At 40.3% G+C, this 23,156-nt stretch overlaps 2 long non-coding RNA genes across 2 annotated transcripts; one reads left to right on the forward strand and one right to left on the reverse strand.

Annotated features, from left to right (window-relative positions):
- Positions 1-4,155: 4,155 nt before the first annotated feature.
- On the reverse strand, positions 4,156-6,306 carry Gm46148. Its single transcript, XR_001779353.1, has 3 exons — positions 6,176-6,306; positions 5,869-6,035; positions 4,156-4,593 (listed from the first exon to the last, which is right to left on the reverse strand). It is a non-coding gene; the product is annotated as a predicted gene, 46148 (long non-coding RNA).
- A 123-nt stretch (positions 6,307-6,429) lies between these two features.
- Positions 6,430-11,017, forward strand: Gm31957 (predicted gene, 31957). Its single transcript, NR_168505.1, has 4 exons — positions 6,430-6,837; positions 6,991-7,249; positions 10,590-10,684; positions 10,856-11,017. It is a non-coding gene; the product is annotated as a predicted gene, 31957 (long non-coding RNA).
- Positions 11,018-23,156: the final 12,139 nt, after the last annotated feature.

A 23,156-nucleotide genomic window follows, 5' to 3' on the forward strand; every position in this document is an offset into this window, starting at 1 on the left:
TGTTCTCTTGGTGGCTCCCTCAATAATGAATTAAGTAAATCTCTGCCTCATTATATATGTGTTTTTAATGATTTGAGTCTCATGTCTTGATGTCCTTAAATTTCAAATAATAATTAAACAATAAATAACAAGAATACAAGTTTATTAGCAGATAGATTTTTTTTCTTCTTCTTTTGAGGATAGAATCTCACTCTGTAGTCCAGGCTGGCCAGAAATTCTGCATGTATGCCAGACTAGTATCAAGTACAAAATCCTCCTGCATCAGCCTCCCCAAAGCTGAGATTCAGGAGTGAGCCATTGTACCTGGGTTTACATGGCTTTGTATTGTGAAGCAATAAGAAGACGTATACATGAAGTGTATTGTGCTGTTCCCATACATGTATACAAGGTAGGAAGTATGAGTTGGACTATTTAGAGTGTTACCTCAGACATTTAATACTTTTTTATAGTGGCAGTGCTCCAAATCCTTTCTTCCAGTTATTCTTCAATCTCATATTGCACTCTCTAACTGTGTTCTGTAATTACTATGGGACATGAAATGGAAATCTCAAGTGCAGTCTATTTGTTTCCAGTCAAGAATTTGAATTTCTGCTCTAAAACTAAAGAGCTAACACTTTATGTAAATGTCACGTAGAACATGACATTTCCTTTCATTTGAAATGAATTGCAATTGAAATGTGTTGTAATTGTAAACCTGGGTGTCCTTTGTGAATATCATTCTAACATGACTCTCATAATCTGAAAATTACATGAATCCATAGAAAAGTGCCCACTTGATTTCTCAGGTGTCAGGGGGCAAAATTACAACAGTTTAGTTTAACGATCTTAATTGGCTTTATTTTAAGTTCTAGAATAGGCAGTATTTCATTCTGAAAAAAACAGAATAATGCTCAGACTGGCAGAACAGAGACTGGTTTTTATAGATTAAAAAGGACCAAAGAAAACCAAAACAGAGAGATGAAGTGGATCGGTCATTTCAAGAGAAAACAAAAACAAAAACAAAACCTTTCTTTGCAAGGTAGGGTCAGGCAGCCAGAATATCAGAAAAATAGCTGATTGCTTAGGATCAGTTTACTCTAGGTTAAAAACCTTTTGCCTTAATTGGCCTCCCAGCCTGTTTGGAAGCCCAGCTATTTCTCAATTCTAATTCTGAGAAGGTCACATCACTTATCCCCAGTTGGTGTCTTGCAACTTTAGTGTGGCTCACTCCATGGCAAATTTTATTCTGGTATCTTACAGCACAATGCAGAATCCAAGTCCAAAACAATTGAGTCATTCGACCGGAGTACAAAATCATCCACATTTCCAGAAATTTTATAAAATATTAGTGGAACTTATAGGTCAGAATTCATTGCTGGACATGGTGGTACATGCCTGGAGCCCCAGAACCTTCGTGGTAGAGGCAGGAAGGTCAGAAACTCAGTTATATTTGGCTACATAGTGAGTTCTAAGTTGCATGAGACTAAAAACAACAGAATTCATAACTTCTGAGGTAACATCCATTTGAAATTATTCAAAAATCTCTGAAAAGGGGATTTGTTCATTAGACTTTTCACTAAACTAAAGATTCTAATAATGTGTAGGAAATAAGTCTATGTTGACCCAGTATTCCAGTGAAGCTTCAAGTACATAAATACACAGGCTTTAGTCTTAGTCACATAAGAGAATTGCCCTGCAAACCTTGAAGCAGATTTAAAGACGTTGGCAATGGATCCCTAGGCAATAACTAGATAGGCTGGCTGTGGCTCTGAATACTTGAGCCTATTCAATAATGTAAGTCCTGACATGTTGAGTTATTTTGTTTATTTTTCTTTTGGGGGAAGTGGGATCCTAGGTCTTATGGATCCTGGGCCACTGCTATATTCTGTGGGTGCTGTAAGTCACTAAGTTGTATTCCTGGGCTTTTTAAAAATTTTTTTTTTACATTGAGACAGAGTCTCACTAAGTTGTCTAGGCTGCTCTTGAACTAGGTGGTGTTCAAGGAATGACACTTGAAAGCTGTACTTCTGGTTTCAAATACGTGAATTAATCATGTAGCAAGCAAGAGTAAATGAACAAATTAAAAGTAGCAGATGATATTAAATTTGCAGCTTATGACATCTAGTAGAGCCTAGTTGGGGCAAGCAGCTAGTATTGAGTCCAGGGTTCAGGGAATTAAACTTTCTTACGAGTTTGATATGTGAATGAACACATAAGCAACAGATTGACACAAAATATCATCAGATTGGGTGCTTGTTTCTCCCCGCACTGAAAGAGTCAGGGGGTCTCGTGCCCCAAGACAGAGAGACTCTTCTTGGAAGACACTGATATAAAAATGATTGGGTTTGAAATAAGGGGACTCATCTTGGTCTTACAGTACACTCTCAAAAAGTGCTGGGGATGACCGTTTGACAATATCATTTACATTATAAACTCACTGTGAGAATCAGGCAGGACTTGTAATGGTCCTGCCTCAGCCTCCCAAACAGACTTGATTAGATGCTGACATTCTTAAGAAAATGCTATATAATTTTAAAAATAGTTTGTAATTAGAAAAGATATCAAAATAAATGCAAAAGCTGCAAAGATGGAAAGAAGATTTAACTCATTATCAAGTACATGTAATGAAATTTATAAAATATTGAGGTTCTGGTGGTATTACAATGGTATTGATATATAGGATTATACACACACACATACACGCATATATAGTTATAATTATACATAGTTATAGTTATAATCCATGGCATTATTAGGGATGATGGTTTTTATAGGTAGTATGAAGAATTTTGAGGACTGTGTTACTTGCTTTTTACTTTAATCTCTGAAAAAGCAGATTTTTCTTTTGGCAATTGATGATCACCACCAAGAAAAGCTAACAGTTGAAAGATTGCTCTCTTATGAACTCTCAAACTGAAAGCTAATGGAAACACTCTAAGCAAATTCCACCACTAAGCAGTTACTCAGCCACACAAAGGCTGTAGTTTCTAGAACAGAGTCACTTGCAAATCCTCACAGGAACACAGTTTGAAAACAAGAAGAAACCCACAGAACCAGTTGCATGCTAAACTAGCAGTTTTGTTTTTTGCATTAATGTCCTTTTTTCTTTTTTTCTAATCTCAACACCATGATACTGTTACTGAAGTAAATAAGTTGTTATGTTGGTTGAGTTGGGAATTTACATTCCTACAAAAAAAAATTAAGTTTCTACTATAATTTGTAGTATAGTAGAAAAAAGAAGGCATGGTTGTGTCCTTGGTTGGTTGTTGGTTGGTTGTTGGTTGGTTTATTTTGGTTTGGTTTTGAGACAAGGTAACTCAAACTCTAGATTCTCCTGCCTTGGTATCCAGAGAGCTGAAATAACAAGTACCTAGCATTTTTGGCTCAGGTGATAATATTTTAAATTAAATTTGGGACACTTCACTAATAGGCTTGCATTGGGAATTTTACATGGAAAGTATGCCATTGAAGTAAAATTAGTGTACAGTCTTATTGAAAAATTTATCAATGGAACAAAACAAACAAGAAACATGTTTTTTATTACATATGTTTTGTTTATTTTATTTGATAACTTGAATCCTAGGGTCCAAATTAATGGCTAGATCTCACTTTATAGACCAAATTCTTAGGACTGTGTTCATTCTCAGAACTATTTCATCCCCAAACACAAGTGTCTGGGGTTTGATACTGCTGTGTTTCCTGGGCTTAGAGAAATAGGTTAGGGGCAAGATAGTCAAAGGCCACTATAGGTGCTCCATGTACCAAAAACCAAGAAAGCTTTTGGATTTTTAGTTTCACCTCAGAATGATACAGAATCCAATTAAATGGGGTTAAAGTCTAGAAGACCAGCTAGAGACTATCAAATAACCTACAAGACAAGCCAGAAAAGCGACAGGACTATGGTAGCCATAGGATCTGTCTCATCTTGACCTCTTGGATAGCTGCAGTCTGTTGCTCAAACCAAAAATCCTTACCTACTTCTCAGTGTGTCTCAGTATTCAGCAGTAATGTTTAGAAAAGCAGAGCCAAGAATAAAATTATATACATACATCTGTGTATAACTGTGTAAATTTCAATATCCAAAGAACAATAATAAAATCAGTTTCTCAAAAACCAACAAAATTTAATAGTATGCTAATCACAAATGTAAATCTCAACAACTTTTTAAAGCCCCTAAGTTTCATTCGCTGGAATGAATGTCATGTACCATCAATGTCACATTGTCCTTTGCTCTTCAAAAATCCGATGACATCAACACTCCCCCATTTTTCTCAGTGTATACCTGAATTTTTCAGATGCATATTTATTCTGCTTAGGATGCTCATTAAGCTATTGTTCTGTTTCCTTGACAAGACACCATGACCAAGGAAAATTAAGAAAGGAAGTTAACTGAGAGCTTGCTTGCAGCTTCAGAGGGCTCGTCCATGATCATCACGATGCTTGATTCAGATCTCAGTGGCTGCATTTTCCACTCCTTTCCCTTGTTAGGACAGTTCCTGAGTCCAGCCATCTCTGGAGCAAGTTCCATCTTGCTGGCAGGGCCAAAACTGAGTTCATGCTCCCAGGCCCCGGAATTCAACTCCTATCCTGCTTTCTTGAGTGTTTCCTGTTTGTCTGTTAACCAGTGAAGAATGTGAAGAGGGAAGATGCTGTTATCCATTATCTACATTAAGGCTCAAAAGTCATAAATGCTCCCTGTCTTGACCTAACTGGCTACCTACAGCTTGTCCCACGACTTTGTTCCCTTATCATTCTAAATTCCAGGTCAGAGTCCAGAGGGAAGCTGGCTGCAAAAGCTGACCTGAGGACCCTGAAACCAGGTGACCAGATAAGGCCCAGTCACCAGTGCTAACCTCCTTGTATAACTCCTTTTTTCAAAATATGATTGCTCAACGCAATAGCCCATGATGATCCCCCTTGCTTTGTGTTCTCATCTTATAAAAATGTTGTATAATCTCCCACTGGGGACATAATTCACATCCCAACTGGCAGGCTCCCTGAGGGCTCAGAAAACAAACTTCATTTCTAAGCTTCCACCTCTCAAGTGAGTTTTCTCGGGTTCCATTCTGAATGCAACACCATCAGAGTATTAAGTATCAAACAAGAAAATAGATAACAATGCTTCAAAAAATTAAAAAATTAAAAAATGACAAGGCTAGAGTTCTCAACCCTTATTTTCTACTAAAATTCAACCACGTGACTCAGACACGGGGCTCCTTGAGGAATATCGCATATATTTTAATAAGCACTCAATGCTTGTCTATATTCTAGGCAGTGCTCTTAGCAATTTAAAAATGACTTTAATTCACAACTTTCTACAAAGTAAATATCATTGCATTTCCCGTTTTGCCTGTGGAGAGACCAAGTCCAAGGCCACATAATTTGTCCACAGCCACAAAGGGGCAGTGGAGTAGCAGAAGGAAGGTTGTCAATCAGCTAAGCTCAGTCACCACCATGTTTGGTTTTTAGAGACAGGGTTTCTCTGTGTAACTCTGGCTGTCCTAGAACTCACTCTGTAGACCAGGCTGGCCTCGAACTCAGAAATCTGCCAGCCTCTGCCTCCCAAATGCTGGGATTAAAGGCGTGTGCCACTACTGCCCGGCTTACAGTCCCTATCACGGGATGTAGTCACTCATGAAAGTAAAGTGAATCTTGGTGAATGAATGCTCTGCTTATATTTTGTTTCTATTTTTAGCAGCTGGAAGCAAAGCCGCCTGAGTGACTGACGGCATCAGCTATCTGAAGATCTCTACTGTTTCACACGAAAAGAGAAAGTCAGTATTTAAAATCCTAAACCATGTACAAAATCTCAAGGTTCTATCCCCAGCCTCCAAGGTGATGCTAAGAGCAAGCAAACATTTAGAAGGGACAAAGTACAGGGGTACAGACCGCAGACTCTGGAGTTAGACTTCATAACCTTTCAATACAGAAGTTCTTGAAAAGGCTCTTGTCATTGGGAGTCCTGAGTATTAAGGTCAAAGAATGTTTTTTGTGACTCCCTCATTCCAGCTGCTGCATCATTTCCTCCCAGTACGGGTCCCCAAAGCTTCATTTATCTGTTCCACATGAGAGAAGAGAAAACAGGCAGAAAGCAAAATGATGCCTTACAGATGATGAGGGCTAGCTAGCCTGTCGTCTTCTTTTTTTTTCTTAATCAGAAAATGGTAGCTTTGCCTCCCACAGAATGAAAAGATACCTCTCTCTCTTCCCACACAGCAGCCCTAAGGGGACCTGCTCCTTGCGTGTTTACTGCAGCCACTTGCTAACAATGAATCTGCTTCCCAGCTGGCTGCTTCTGGCAGCAATTTCATGTTACATATATTTTAGCAAGGTAATCTTCAGAAGGGATGCCTTAGCACTGCTTTGAACACTGTTGTAGCAAGGCATAATTTCAGCTACATCACAATATGCACGTGCTCACTGCATCCCCGGCCCAGCCCTGTGCTCATCAGAGGAAAAGGACCCCCGATGTAAAAGAGGACGCATAGTGTAGAAGCAGCCAGAGGATGAACAGTGTACTTCCTGGGCTGGCAAGGGCATACGGAACTCCGTGGAAGCTGCAGGTGAACAGCTCCATCATCCTGGGGACCCGTTAATGAGATGACCTTTAGTTTTGCCTCGAAGGGCAGTAGAATTGTAAAGGGTGGGAGAAGGGAGACAGAAGGTGTCAATATTTCAAGGAGGAGGAACAGCAGAAGAAAGGGCACAGACGAATGAGAGGCAATAATTTGTTTGTGGGACCTCGCGTCTGAAGCCCCCACGGGAGAAGCCTGGTGAGAAACGAGCCAGTGGAAGAACAAGACAGCTCCTGCCAAACCTGCCCAGGCATTTTAACCAATTCAGGTTCTTATTCCACAGGTAAAAGGAACGTGGGTTTTTTTGTTTCATTTTATCTTTTTTGGTTTTTTGTTTGTTGTTTTTAAATTTGTTTTGCTTTGTGTTTGCTTTCATTAAAAGCAAGGCAAAGTAGATAGTTTAAATGGTTTTTTTTTTTTTTTTCAAAACTCTCAGTGTACATCGGAGAGGCACAGTTTATGACTGAAATCTCAGCAGGTAGAAGGCTGGAGAAGGATTAAGAGATCAACCACAGTCCACCCTACGTATCGTATCGGGAGTGAGTCTCGAGCAAACAAAGAAGTTAACCAATAACAAGAGCCACTGGGGTTGCAGTGTGGAAGTTAGTGTAAAGGAAGAAATCAGAGGCAGGAGGAATTGCTGATAAAGTACTAGAGTCACTCCAGGTAGAGGAGAAGCTGAGGAGACCGGGCAGGTAAGGGACATTTGGAGCCCTTTATGACATCCACAGGAGCCGGGGCCAGTAGGTGCTGAGAAGAGAGGAAAAGATAACTCATGGATTTGGAGGCTGGGTAACTGATGGTACCACCTAGGCAAAGAGTGGAAACAGAGAGCAATGAATAAATAAACAATAATAAACACAGTGACTACACCAGACAGAGGGATCTTGTTCTTCAAGGAAGGCCACGGGGTGGAGTAGGGGGTGGGGGTACACTTAAGTCTCTGAGGAGTGTGGTTGAAAGCACAGACCCACAGAGACGGCAGCGGGCAGCAGAGTCTGAGATGAAATGATGCCTAGAACAAGAACAACAAACAAGTATGGGTCTTTGAAGCCATTGGGGCTTTGCCATGGGGGCTTTACCAGGGGCTTCACCATGGGGGCATTAAACAGCAGGAGGCCAAAAGGAGAGCTCAGAGAAGTGAACATGGAGGAGCAACTTAAAAGAAAGCTTTGCCTAGGAAAGATGGCCCTCTAAGGACACAGCTTCTTCAGCTTTCTAAGGCCAGTGGGTCCTCATCTCCTCCTCCAGATCTCCCAGGAGCTACAAAGAGCTCTCTGTTCCTCTCTTGTTCCCTATATTGCAACAGTAACTTGTGTCTTTTATTTTTTAGCATTTTAGATGTATTATATTTTACTGAGTTATTCACTTGTTATTGAAACTTGAAATTTATCATTAATAAAGTGTAGTATGTTTACCTTCAGCCCATGGCCTTGAATTTACTCTCCTAGTGGCCCCCAAAGACTTGACATCCTATATATTATGTCACCCAAGTGCTGGGGACTTCTTAAAAATTAATTTCTGAAACAGCTCATGCACTTGTCTTGGAAATTTCATGAGCATATAAATAAATATATGTTTAATGCCAAAGGAATTTCCATATGCAAAGACTACCTACCCTTCAAACTGTACAGCTCTTGCTCAGTCTATCTTTCCATAAATTCTATTGCCTTTTCTTCCTGTGTTAAGTTACAAGTAGCTGTAGTCCCTGAGGCTTTATTTGAATTTAGGTTAACGAAGGATTTAGTATAGGGCAATACAGAGCAGATGCCATGGCTTCTTCAGCAAGAAGCCCAAGGAAATAAGAAAAGAACATAGATAGCATCCACAAACTAAAGCAGGCGGACTCTCACACCATTCATGTTATGTGATCTGCTTTTAAAAGAGTAAGTCTATGTAAACAAAATTCCAGTAAATGCAAATTGGTATAAGATTTATAAGACAACTGAAGGCTTATATGCTGGCTGGATTTTATTTTAAAAAGAAAATTGTCAATTCTATTCACATTGGATAATTATTTATGGTTATGTTTTAAGAAAAAAAATCCTCATCATTTAGAGACACGCATAATATACATGAATTTCTCCAGAATAAAGCAAGAGAAAAATAGGTAAGGTATAGATGGTCAAAAGATGGTTACTGTTGAAATTCTTGTGTGCATTTTAAGGAAAACATGAATAGGGATGCTGGAGAGATGGCTCAGCTAGCAGAACTGCACACTGCACAAGCTTAACATCCTGAGTTCAATACCTGGGACCCACAGGGAAAGGAAAGACTCAACTCCTGACAGTTGTTCTCTCGCCTCCACACATTCATTGCCCCAGTACACAGGCCCATATTCACACACACACACACACACACACACACACACACACACACACACATGCTCATATCTACCCCCAACACAAATAATACTTTTTAACTTTTATCATTTTTAACGATAATTTTTAATAATAATTTAAGTGCTTGTACTTTCTAAACCTTGATCATATTTAAGAAGTAGAGTATAAGATCAAATTCTCCTCTCATCTGTGTGTGTGTGTGTGTGTGTGTGTGTGTGTGTGTGTGTGTATCTGTATACAAAAATACTGTTGGAAAGAAAGTACCACCTATGAGTCAGGACCATGGATGGATGGCACTTACAGAACAGGATACACATGCTGTATCCTATTTTCTCTCCCCTTGCACAAATGCTCCACCCATCATTCCTGAAATGATCCTGGTGCTTAAATTACACCAGATGAGTCAGTAGCTTTCTCTGAACTGAAGCACATACACTGAGAATTATTGAATAATCAAACTGCTTCCTACCCATTTTTCCAGCCCAAATTCTTCCATACTCCCTGTTATATTGAACACGGTATCATTATTACAACTACTTTTAGGCTTGGGTATTCTCCATTATTTACTCTAAACTAATAACTTCTGAAAATTTCAATTTAAAATTTCAGCCCATTTTTGCTTTCCACTTTACATTTCAGGAACCAGGTTGATCCTTCAATCAAGTGCAATTCCATAGATGTAGAACCGTGACTGAGTTTACTATCTACTCCACTTTAAATATTTGCTGAGCAATATAGGAAAATATAAAGAACAGTATATGTCTTCTTCTTTCCCTCTACAAACACACAAAAATGTTTTGTGAGAGTCTGTATATATGTTTTATTTTTATAAAATGAAAATATATATAATACACAATTTCTTGAGAATAACAATAGGGCAGAAGCAACTAGAAACACAATGCAATTTTAATGTACCCAAGATGTGCTAAAATACATTGAGACAGTAGAGGAACCAATGCTTCTGATGAGTTCTTGTACAGATTTTATGAAGGTGGTTGAATGTGAGATATGCCTTCGAAGATAGGAAGCATAGAATATCCAAAGGGACACTGAAGGCTGTTTTCTCCTGATCAAAGAGAAGGGTGAGAAAAAACCCAACCATACATAGTTTCCTAGAGTCTTAAAGGAGAGCTAAGCCAGGAGCAACAAATTGGAACCACCCATAGTTACCTAAGATGCCATGGGTGGTGATAACATTTAATCAAGGGCTTCTAAGCAGAAGGTTGCCTGAATTCTGGCAGCCACAGAATTGGACTGAAGGGAAATTTAGAATTTTAGCAATACCAATTAAGCAATTATTCCAAACACCTGATGACTAATACCATGTCAGAAAAGGTGAGAGAGGAGATAAGAGAGAGTCCTTTCCCTCTTTTCTAGGAGACAAGTCATGGGTGGCCTAAGAGTGTGGTATTGCCATTTGTTGGCACAGCAGTTATACAAGGCAGGGAATAAGATGAGTATGGGAACTGGAGGGCGCCCCTAGGGAATCACGGAGTACATACCAGTAGTTGACATGTTGAATCAGAACCAGGATTGTGCTAGAAGCCAAGATGAAAATATAGATGTGACATCAAAAGGGAGACTGTGAAAGCTGAAGAAGATGTGGGATTCACAAAGAACTGCACGTGTTCGTATGCTATTCATTTAAGTCTCACACACCTGAACAAATATTTTTAAATATTACCTATTACAGAGATTCGATATTAAAACCAAAGAGAAGCAAACCTGAAGGAGGACAGCCAGAAACTATTCCTTAAAACTCTCCACTTCAATCGCAAGGACTTTGAAGTTAGTGAATGACTAATGGTTAGTGTGGTGGTTTGAATATGCTTGGCCTAGGGAGTAGAACTACTAGGAGCTGTGACCTTGTTGGAGTGGGTGTGGCCTTGTTGGAGTGGGTGTGGCCTTGCTGGAGAAAGTGAGTCACTTTGGGGGTGGGCTTTGAAATCCTTCTCCTAGATGCCTGGAAGCCAGTCTTCTCCTGTTTGCCTTTGGAACAAGATGTAGAACTCCTCTAGCGCCGTGTCTGCCTGGATGCTGCTATACTTCCTGCCATGATGGTAATAGACTGAACCTCAGAACCAATAAGCCAGCCCCAATTAAATGTTGTCCTTTATAAGAGTTGCCTTGGTCGTGGTGTCTCTTCTCAGCAATAAAAGTCTAACTAAGACAGAAAAGTAGGTTCCTGACACAAATTATTCATCTAGGAAGAGGGAACCTCAACTGAGAAAATGCTTCCATAAGGTTGACTTTTAGGCAAGTCTGTGGGAGCATTTTCCGGATGAATGATTGATGAGGGAAGGCCCATCCCATTGTAGATGAGGCTACTCCCTGGGCAGGTGGTCCTGGGTTGTATAAGAATGCCAACTGAGCAAGCCATGAGAAATAAGCCAGTGATCAGTATTCTTCCATGACCTCTGCTTTAGTCTCTGCCTTGGGTTCCTGCTTTGGGAATCTTTATAATAGATTCTAACCTATGAGATTAAATAAACTTTTCCTCTCTAAGTTGCTTTTGAGTCATGGTGATTATCACAGCAACAAAGAGGACACTAATAACAAGTCTGAAGGTTCAGACATCATCCACACACGTTTCCCTCTTTTAATTTGGCCTGGGCAAAGGGTGTTCCCTCTTAATGTAGTTAAGAATTAGTGTCCAGTACCACACATATAATGCTGCATATGCTCCTTTATATAGGCCATTAAAAGATGAAAAGGGCAATTGTGACTGAAATTTTTCCTCCTTGCTGATTTTAGAACATAATTTCCCTGTCAGATGCAATATTGAATGTGCACCAGGAATATAATACTATATGCACAATTCAAGGAATAGCAGCCAAAAACTAACCATTACTCCAATGAGCGTTTACTAAGGCCATAACAGATTCTAGTGAAGTGTCTGCCGAACGGCTACAATTAATTATATAAAAATGCTACTGCAGTGAGTCTTTTGGACATCCTGGTAAGATCCAAGATCCTGAAAGGATGCTTTTCATTGAGATGGTGGCTGTCATTAGAAGGTGTGGATGTGTCTACATATCTAGGAAGTAGCTAAAGTTGAAAGGAAGGGTGTATAACCAGTACAGAGCAATCCATCAAATTCCCTGGGAGCTCTCCTCAGGACTCACAGGCTTCTCGCCCCTTCACACATCACATTCCGTTCCAAGCTATCTCTACAAAAGTGACCTCTTGAGCCCAGGCCTTCCTTTTCTCTTTCTTTATAGTTCCAGTTGGGGATGGAAGCCAGAGCCTTGCACACACTAGGCAAGAACTCTGCCGCAACTCAGCTACAAGCCTTTCATTAGAAGGTTTCACGGGCTTGCCCAGAACGGCTGTGAACATTACCCTATTGCCTCAGTCTCTTGAGCAATTGTGACTGCAGGCTTTCACCTTCCAGCTGGGCCTACATTTGGTTGGTTTCTCTATCAGCACTTGCTTCCCTGACCTCTCAGCCCACGGTGTTCTATCTATACTGCAGCCCCTACACTAATGAAGCTAGAAGACTATGGAAAAACTATATCCCAATAAATATTAATAACAAAGCCTTTGTCCACACATTCACACGAAAAGGAAACATTCTTTCTCTATAGACATACCTTTTATATTCCAGTTCACCTGACAGTCATTAGGTTTGTCAGGACCCGTAATCACAGTGCCCAGAGGAGACAGAGAAGTGTAGTACACAGTGTGTCTGGAGTAGACTGGAAGCAAGCCACGGGCTGCTGTCTGTCTGTACTCATCGCTCAGCCCACAGACCCAACCTGGGGCTTTACGTAAAAGCACGACATGAGAACTTGATGACCAACAGGTTTCCCACACAGGCACTTGTACAAAGCAGCCTTAGGCAGCAGTGCATGGAACTGTGAATAAAAACAATGGACAGTTTTAAAATAAAATCCAAATGTCAGGCATAAGAAATGCATTTTTCTTACTTTGCTCTGAAAGAATGCACCAGGGAGCGATTCAGCAAATAAAACCTGTTGAAAATATGAACCTTCCTGCAGGCCTGTTTCCAGTGGGACATTAGCTCAGGCTTGCAGTAATGCCTCTATTAATGAAGAGAATGTGTGCCTGTGACACACGTATTCATCAGGTTCTCATAAGCAAGGGCGAAAAATACAGAGGTGCTGGCTCCAGGATTTCATAGAGGATGGTATAAAACATGACCTGTTATAAACATGTGACAAAATACTAGAGAGCGTAGCACCAAATCTACTGTAAGTAAAACAATAGGACTCTGAAAACTTAGTGTGGATGCAGATGAGAAGAAATCATACTAAACGATGTTATAGAAGACAAGCAGGACTCATCCCCTGCCATCAAGAGATGTGATAATTTGACGCTTGTTGGTTGAGAAGGCTCCCTGCTGAACCATGCAAAGGTAGCATGGGCTTCAATCAGACCCTGGCTGGTTCCTGGCTGCAGCTGTTACCGTTGTGGACCAGGAAATTGTATAGGATGGGCTGTGGGTAGTGTTCTTGAGAAAAACACTGGATCATTAAGTCTCCTTTTCATCCCACTTCACCTCTATGTCAAGACAGATTGCAGAGCCTTATACAGGCCTGGGCTGGGCTCTACTATTCAGCCATACACCCACTCCTCTCTCCTTGTTCTGATAGGAGTAATTCAACTTAACTCTCATGGCCTGGTAGGTAATGGCTTGAGTTTCTTATATACATTTTCCTCCACTATGAGAATATGGGGTTATGGAGAGAATGTGGAGTTGTAGGCCAAAGTAGTGTGTTGGCATGACAGTCATTCAACACACTCAAGAGGCTACAGCTCAATCAATAGCTAAGAACTCAAAGGCCACGGGAGTCAGCAGAGATTAGTAAAGCCACGGAGAAGGGAAGGAAAATTCCACTGGCTACAGAAGAAATGCAGACCTTGTTTGTGGAGAGTCTGGCCATCACCAGCTTTGCCTGAGGAAAAGCCTGGGTGGTTACGAATGCTGGAAGTGCTTCTTGTATTTCAAGGGATACACAAAGTCTGATTCTTCCATATGAAAACATGTTTTTAAAAGTTGGTAATTATTAAGGCAAACAGAAGGAAATTGTAAGAACAAACAAAGGAGTTTTGCCATCTATACTCCACACAGACCAGTATCTTAGAAGCTTCACAAAAGGCATTCATTCAATCAGTAGAGGTTGTCAGGGCTTCCTCCATTCCTGCAAAGTTGAGCGTGAAGAGAAAGAGAAGGACTGACTTAAGAGAAGTAAAGGCCAAAACAGGTGAGGTGGATCTTGAAGGCCTCACATTTTGCTAAATAATGTCTACCATTATTTAGACAAGGCGTGGAGAAGCTTTGTGGAGACTTAAGCCTGACCGCAGGCGAAGCTTTACTTCCCGTGGTCTCAATCCAGCCGACTCTATCATAAAAAGTTGTCATAGTTGTCACCGTCAAGGTATCACGCAATGTGTTTCTTGGAACGAAGTATGTTTATAAATCACGTTAAGTTCTGACAACGCTGATGATGCTTCCAAGACGTGGCAGACTGAATGTGGTTTTGGAGTCTACAGCCCCAACATCAACAAGAACCTGAGAAGACTGGTGTTTCTGTAAGGAACTAAGCTGTCGCCTGCAACACAGCCGCAATTTACTGCGGTGCTCCCGCCAGAAGCCTGCGGAAAGCTGTCAGTCTGAAATGTTATGAACACAGCAGCTGTCAAGGTCACCGGAAGACACTCCAGAAGTTCCTTTCACTGTTCCTTGGTAGGCAAACCATAAATCACTCGATGATTTTTAAGAAAACATAAAATTAACAGTTGCTATCAATCGATTTCAAGAGAAGAGTGTATTGCAGATAGGAAGATTCTTGCAACATTCATTAGATGGCAAGAAACAGTCACCATGACATTTCAAAGGGCTCACATATCTCTCCATAAAGTGTGTGTGTGTGTGTGTGTGTGTGTGTATTTCTAGACATGTGCATGAGGGATTTTAGTGTGTAAATAGAGAGAGTGTTTTCCTGGAGAAACAGGAAACATTTCTATGGCTTCACTGTGAATTTTTAAAGCAGGTAATGCTTGCTTACATGCTTTTTGCACTCTGTTGTAAATTTATTTTCCATATAAATAAATATTATCTCATTACCAACCATCTCCACTAGAATCTAGCAGACCATGAAATAGGCTTCTGAAGACCTCGCAATGCACTTAGGCTCAGAAAAATAAAATAAAAAGGATCGTTTTGGCTTCTTGCTTAAGAACTCGTGGAAAAAAAATACAAATTTTACATAACAGCTTGGAGAACATATACTGTATAATCCTTTCCAGCCAGAGGCAGTTCTGAAAAGGAAAGCAGATTGCTAATAACACTGGAAACGAAGTCACTTTCCACTTCTGCCTCCGTCTTTGTCTACCTGCCCAATATTTTGAGCTCTTGCATCTTTTTTCAATAATGCAAAAGAGTCCATTCACTTAGCTGAGAAAGCAGTCCAAGGAGTCATCCCGAACCTTAAATCTACCCAGTACTAAATACTAAGGAATGATCAATCTGCTCTCCCCACTTACTCCAAGTACATAACGATGCCCAAGTATAATGTCAGTAAGAGCATTACATAACACAAGAGCCACACTCTAGATTCCATGTTGAAACATCAATAAAATGCCAAAGAGGTGGGTGTATACGCCGTTAATTAGGGTAGAGAGATCCAGTTACCCAATAATAACCATAGCAAATGTTCACGGTCAAATATAAAGACATTCATTTAAATCTTTACTTAAATTACATAAATTATGGCTGTTGTTTTTATAAATATATCAAAAAGTTGATGTGTCCAGAGACCAAAGTTTGAATGGAACATTTAAGTACCTTCCCAAAGATCCATTATAATGTCATATTTTTGCCAGAACTTCAACTGAGTGGGCTGTGTATCTACACAGCACTAATCCTACTGCCTGGCTTAGGAACTGGCAGATGCCCAAGGACTGATGCAGGAGCCTGGCACAGCGCGACTGGTCAGTTTTGATTGGCAGAAAGCACAGTTTGGGAGGCACAGCAAAGCACACAAAGGCACACTTGTCTTCCATGTCTCAAGAGCCCCAGAAAAGAAGCAGTGTGAGAGTCCCCGGGTGCTTACACAGCAAAACCATCAAAGCTCCGCAACATGAATGAACTATGCTGATATTTGAATTTATCAGAACGTAAAAGTTTTAAAAGAACTTTGAGCTTATACTTAGGGGAAAAAATAAGTCATCAGTTAAAGCAGCTTGATTTGATATGGTGTTTCTGTTGCTTATTAGAGGGTGTTTATTTTAGGCAGTCATATTCCAAAATCAAGGGTATCCTTAGCTATGTGAGGAATTTTGAAACTCTGTGTGTGTGTGTGTGTGTGTGTGTGTGTGTGTGTGTGTGTGTATGTGTGTGTATCTGTCTCTCTGTGTGTTTGTGTGTATATCTGTGTGTGTGTCTGCGTGTGTCTGTATACGTGTGTTTAAATTTAAACTTAGAGTGAAGTCAAAAGAATAATTGTTGTGACACTTGAGCTTCTGGTTGGTAGAAACACATTCCTACAGAGACGGCTGGTGGGAGTGCGGAGCTTTGAGAAAGACCCAGCGGAGGCACTTCTGCTTCAGAGCAATGTTCTCACGATCATGATCACGAAGGGAGCACTAGAAACCATGAACATCCTGGGAGGGGACCTAACAAACAATTCCCAAGCAGGTGGCTCCACTCTCTAGTCACTCCCAAAATATTCAACTGGAACTTAACATCCCAAAGAGCAAATGCCCCTATGACAGTAAACAGGATGCAGGAGCATAGAAAAGCAGCCTGGCAAGGAAACAAAGATGTCACATCAGTGAGTTAGTATCCATGAGAGGGAAGCAGAGGCTGGGGAGGCTGGGCAAGCAGAGCCCTTGTCTAGCATACACCAGACCCTGAGTTCCATCCCCAGTCAGAGGAATTTGGGTGTGGGGTGGCTCTAGACTGAAGCCAATAGATAACATCACAATTGAGTGCAATCTGTATGCATCATCCCCTATTAGGCGTCTCAAGCACACACACACACACACCTAGGAAATAACACAAAATTTAAATGTGGATTTAGTAGTAGATAGAATAAAACTATTTTTACTGTATTTTTAATTTTGATAGTAAAAACTATTGTTATGTAGAAAAATTGCCCTTATTTTATAAGAGCTGCATCTCGAAGTACTCTGAAATATCACAGTATGATAATTTACTTTTTTAAACCTCAGAAAAAAATAGATGAGATGAATATATGAAAGATGTTAGCCATTGTAAACTATAAATACTGAGTATATGAGTGGCCATCAACAGTATTCACTTCATTTTGGATGTACTTTGAGATTTTAATGAAACTGATTATCAGCAAACAAGAGAAATCTAGTAAAATTTTTAAATTGATTTTATATTTTATTTATTCATAGAAAAAGAACCTTTGTATTCTATGTGCCTCCTTGTCTGTTTGAGGAGTCCAGAAGAACTGCTGGTTTCATTCTGATCCATTTTTGACTTTCAGAGACAGGTTCTTGTAGCCCAGGCTGCCTTTGTACTTGAGATGGAGATGAGGATGACCTTGAACCGCAGGTTCTCCTGCCTCTGCCTCCCACCTAATGGGATTACAGGGGTGGCCTCCAAACCGGTTTAACCAAGGCTTCACACATGCTAGGCAAGCCAGCTACCATTTGACCTCTACCCTGTCTATGATTATACTTAATTTTCATGTTTTTCTAAAGGTAACCAATGTCTGCCTTGATTTAGCTTTAACTTAGTTTTATAGAACATTCAGGAGTATGTTTTTTTCCTTCATTGATATTCAAATTTATCACATGACCTAAATTTCCTTTACAGATGTTTTAATATAATTATGTATGGTTTGGTTTGTACTACATTCTCCTTCTTATACTTCTTATCCTGAAGTTGTATATATATATATATATATATATATATATATACACACACACACACACACACACACACACACATATATACACACACATACATATATGTGTGTGTGTGTGTGTGTGTGTGTGTGTGTGTGTGTGTGCGTGTGTAGGCATTTTCCTACCACTCAACAGCTGAAGATCATTTCTACAGAGATAATATATGGTTGCTATTGGTTTTCCCCACCAGTCCCAGTGGGCAGCCATTTTAGTTTGCAGTTCTTTTTCCTCCAGTGATTGATTTTTTTTTTTTGACAAAAAATCCTTAAGGTGGATTATCAGAAATAGAATTGCTAAATTACCAAAGAGTTTAATGTAATAAGAAACAGAAACAATTTGAAATGCACAGGTGGTGCTCTTATGTAGCCACCGGTAGTCACCTTGAGACTGGAGGTAAGAAGGGGCTGCTTTCTGAAGGTGAGGGCAGATCAACATGGAGCTGGCTAACTTAGCACAGTCTTATCTCTAGGCCTCCTTATGTTCCTGATCCTGGCACTGGCCTAAAAGCAGGAAAAGAATTAAAAGAATATATTTTGAAATTAAGTTTTCTTTTCATCTTTATTACAAATGTAAACTGTGCTCATGACAGCTGTTTTGAAGAGCACTGTAATATACCATGAAGGCAGCAAGACACTTAGGTTATCACCTCCAAAAATGACCACCAGTATCCACCGCCCTTCCTTATTTCAATTGGATACGTACATTTTAATGCATGTAAGGTGTTTTATATGCAGATTTCTTCTCTCTCCTTTAACAGAACCCAGATGTTATGGTTTCTTTCTAAATAGCAATATTGTTCTATTTTTTCCAACCACAAGATAGATTAAACAAATATCATGAATTTGAGAATAAGGAAAATTTTCAAGAAATACCTAATTATCTTTTTTTTTTCCCACTAGGTAAAGTCCTGGTTGAGAAGCCACAAAGAGGAAAAACACATTTGGTAGAGAATTAGCAAGCAGTATTATGACTGGACGCATGACTCCAACATTCCCTGGGGCCTGGGACAGAGAGAAATGGCAACAGAAACTCCCAGGCTTCCAAGCTACATAATGCTGATATGCATTTTATAACTCCACTCTGCTGGGGAACTAGCAAAACTCTGTCCTGTGCATGACTAAGTAGAGAGGAAACCTTGGTACTTGCCTGAGTGGTTTACGGTTCTGGGTCAAGTGAGAGAGAGAAGTAAGAGAGATGGCAGTACGCCTTGGGCTAAGGATTATCCAGAAGATAAGGGTTATCTTCTGGAAGGAGATAAAGCGAGGATACTGGGTTGAGAGTTGGGAGGAAGAGTCAACTGTAACTGGAAGGACTGCGGCAAGGGGGATCTGGAAATGTGAACGTGCCTGGTACAGCAGCACAGCCTAACTTAGAAGGTCAAAGGTCATTCTGAGTAGATTTAAAAGACAATTTTGAAGGCTGAGAATATGACTCATTTGGTAAAGTGTGCTCACCACATAAACATAAGGACCTGAGTTAAGCTCCCTGGCACCCACATACAAAGCCAGCACAACCGCACACCCTTGTGAACCCCAGTATGGAGGATGTTCAGTCTGATGAGATATAACCTTTTCAAAAAAAAATCTGAGTATGAAGCCTCACTGGCAGCCAGTCTAGCTGAACCAGAGAGTTCTAAGTGATCCAGCACTGAACTACGGCTCAGTGCTCTTCCAGTTTCCTAAACAGATGCATGGATACCATAAGCAAATACCAGGTACATGCACGTGTGTGCGCGCACACACACACACACACACACACACACACACACACACACACACATATACCACCACACCATACAACACACAATTTTTATAAGGAGCATGTCACAAATGCTGAAAGACTATGAAAAGACAGCCAAATTCCAATGAATTTCAAACCTTACAAATGATAGTGTGAGTTTTCAAGTAAAATAAACTAATATAATGAAAGCATTACTTTTTTTTAACACGTGTTATGTCCTATAGTTTGAACTGGGTGAAAATAAAATCTCAAAAAAAAAAAAGGTTACTTATCTCTAAGTACAAAAGAGGGGAGTTCTTTATCATCAGACACAAAAGAAGAGTGAAGTCCACAGATAATGTTAGGAGAGAAAGACTGGAGAAAGACCAACAGGAAGTAAGCAAGCTTTCCTCTCATGGCAAGAAGAAAGCTATACTATCAAGTAGAAAGGGAAAAAATGAGGAAATGTGGGAGAAAGACCCAGATAAGAGGGGCTTAGTGTGGGATATTCAGATTTGAGCAGGTGTGGAACCTCTATTGCCATCTGGAAAGAGGCACTTGGTAAGAAGTACTCAATGAGATCTGACAAGAGAGAATCCATGTAGGACTTTGTACGTAGCTGTAGAGTCCCTGTCCTAGCTGACAGATACACATTATGTGGGACAACTGCTTAAGCATCCTCTAAGTGTAAGATGGGCATCATCTCTGTCTCCTCCTCAGGTACACATTTATGTTCACACTGACTGACATCCTACACTTACTCTCTACATTCTGATGTCATTTTCTTTAAGAAGATTTACAAGTCATTTTCGAAGAGCATGAAAATCAGTTCGGGATAACTGAAGGATTTGTGCTATGCATCTGAGTGTTGGCTATTACTTCTCCAGAAAAATCAAGACAGGTCATTTAAACATCATTTAAAGTATTAATGTATTTTTGTCTCCACGGTCTGACAACACATGGAAGACTTAAGGAAAAAAAACCAAAAAACCAAAAATCTCATTCCCATGACCAGTGACATCATAGGTCCTCAGCAAGAATTTACTGGCATTGTTTTCCTAAATGGTCATGTCAAACACCTTCAAACTGTTATGACTATATCCATGGGTTTGTGCTCCTTCCAGCTTTGGGCAGAGAAGCTTCCCTTTGCAATGGGTAATGGTTACTGTTCAAAGTGCTGAGGATGAGTGACTGTGAACATATTTTTAAAATGAAACAGACTTAACGTTCTTTAAAGGCTGCTACATCCAAGGACCCCAATGGAGAAGTTAGGAGAAGGACTGAAGGAGCTGAAGGGGCCTTATCTGGCATCAATGGGAAGGGAGGTCCTTGGTCCTGTGAAGGCTTGATTCCCCCAGCGTAAGGGAATGCTAGAGCAGTGAGGTGGGAGTGTGTGGGTGTGTAGGGGAACACCCTCATAGATGCAGGGTAAGAGGGGATGGAATAGGGGGCTTGCAGAGGGGAAGCCGGGAAAGGGGATAACATTTGAAATGTAAACAAATAAAAATATCCAATTAAAAAAAGAGAGAGATTCCAAAAGTTTTTTAAAAAAGCTGCTGCATCTAGATTTAATTACACAAAACCCAAGTGTGAACCCCCACTGCCGAGTCCCCCTCCCATCAGCCACAGTATGAGTAAGTTCAATTGAGCTTGCTCCAGCTGTCTCCTATACGTAAAGCAATGCTGTTTCTGCTGCATCTCTAGTTGGCTTGACATAAGGTCATGTGACAACTCACAAAACTGTCACACACACACACACAAGCATCAAAAGACATCAGCAGAAGGATGCACTTCAGAAGACAAGTCAATGGCCTTTGCAGAGCTATTTTCCCAGGGTTTCAAATTCCTGCTTTCCTTTTATCCTGTGCCACAATCATAAATGTCTTCCCATATCTTTATTAACATTTTTGTGCACAATGTCAAGAGAAGCCAACATGACAGAAATAACTATTTTTTAATGGTTCCTTAGTCGGCTGACATAAGCTAGGACACTTTCTGCAGGGGGAAAAAAAAAAGAAGAAGAAAAAACAAGAACACTCAGAAGAAGGTGTGTATCATTGGCTCATGTAGCTCAGAGTGAAGTGTGTCACTTTATTTGGGCTCCGAACAAGGTGACCATGGCAGCTCTGTTTCTCTAGAAGTTCTTACAATGAGTCCTTGGCGTAGCTTCCATCCAACAGGAGGAGAGCTGTGGTAGTCTTGAACTTTGCATCTGCAGCTCCACAAGGACCAGATGGACATGGTCAGAGAGTGCACTTTTCAGTGGCATTTCCTTTACAGCAAAGACATTTCTGTCCCAGAACCCCACAGCAAACTTCCACATATATGTCACCTTTGCCCTGTCCTGGAAGCATTCTCTGTGGCATTGAAAAAGGATTAGCTCACTTCTGTGACCCCAGTACTTCTTTAGAATGGGCAGAAAAGTCTTCTTCATCAGAAGCCCATTGACTTGGAGAAGAGAGAAGCCACAGGACCAAAAAGGGATGGGTACTATGTAGATCAAGAAGTTCTATCATTTGACATCAGATTGCTTTTTCAGGGGAGCAGGGGTGGTCCTTAGCACTCAGGAAAGGAGGAAATGGAAGAGAAGCTATTTGATGTTCTATGTCTGTCTACTCTTTTTATGCATCTCAAGATAACGTTGTCACTGTTTTCCACCAAAACAAGTTTCATTTCTCATAAGATTATTAACTATGGCAGCAGCTTACATCTTCCTAGTAAGTTGTTTTCACATATATGCATTATTTAGTAGGAAAAAACCATCAAGAAATATAGGTCTCTGAAGATCATGTCTACATTTTGTCAAGGATAAACATACGTGAGGTACTTTTAAACTGCATCAGTCATATTTTTAGTGCCAGGGAAACAGGTAACATTTTCAAAACACTGTGTGCTTGGAATTGGTTAAATTGGATCTCAGGCCTTTTACTGCTTATCTGTCAACACCAAAGTGACACCAGCCCTTGGGACTCTACCAGTAATGGGCCTGTCTTCTGCTCTCACTGACATAAAGGACCAATTCACTCCAGAAACCTGGAACAGAATACAAGTAATAACAACTGAGCAATTATTGAAAGTTACAGAGTTTTATTACAGGACTCTTCTCGCAAGCAAAACAACTACCATCTTTGGGAGTTCCACTGTGCCACTTAGGAATGATCTTCCTAGCTGAGCTTGTTGACTTTTTCCTTGTTCCTATAAAGGGGTGTGTGCTGAGAGGGTCAAGAGCCCTCACCTGAGCATCCAGGTACTCAATACCGCCTATTGTATACAACTCTGCCCTAATTGTACACAGCATCTGGGAGGGACTAGAGTAAATAGACCACTTTATACTAGTGAAGACTAGAGTAGGACTATCAGAAAGCTAACATCAATGCTGGGTAAAGTCTTCATTTCAATAAGTAACTCCTCACCTATAGTCTGTAAAGCCCACTAAACTCAGTTTCCCCAGAAACTGTACTGAGGTATGCCTGTACTTAGGTTTCTTGTTGGGCCCTGAGGAGGAAGAGGAGTAGATATTGGTTGTATTTCTGGCTGGGAATAGGGGGAGCAACACTGAGTTATTTACTAAGGGTTTTGAGCATTATCTTAATTATTCCTCTTAGTAGTCTAGCAAAGCAACTATTATTCTTTG

Source organism: Mus musculus, chromosome 9 (genome assembly GCF_000001635.26).
Source record: "Mus musculus strain C57BL/6J chromosome 9, GRCm38.p6 C57BL/6J".
Classification (NCBI taxonomy): domain Eukaryota; kingdom Metazoa; phylum Chordata; class Mammalia; order Rodentia; family Muridae; genus Mus; species Mus musculus.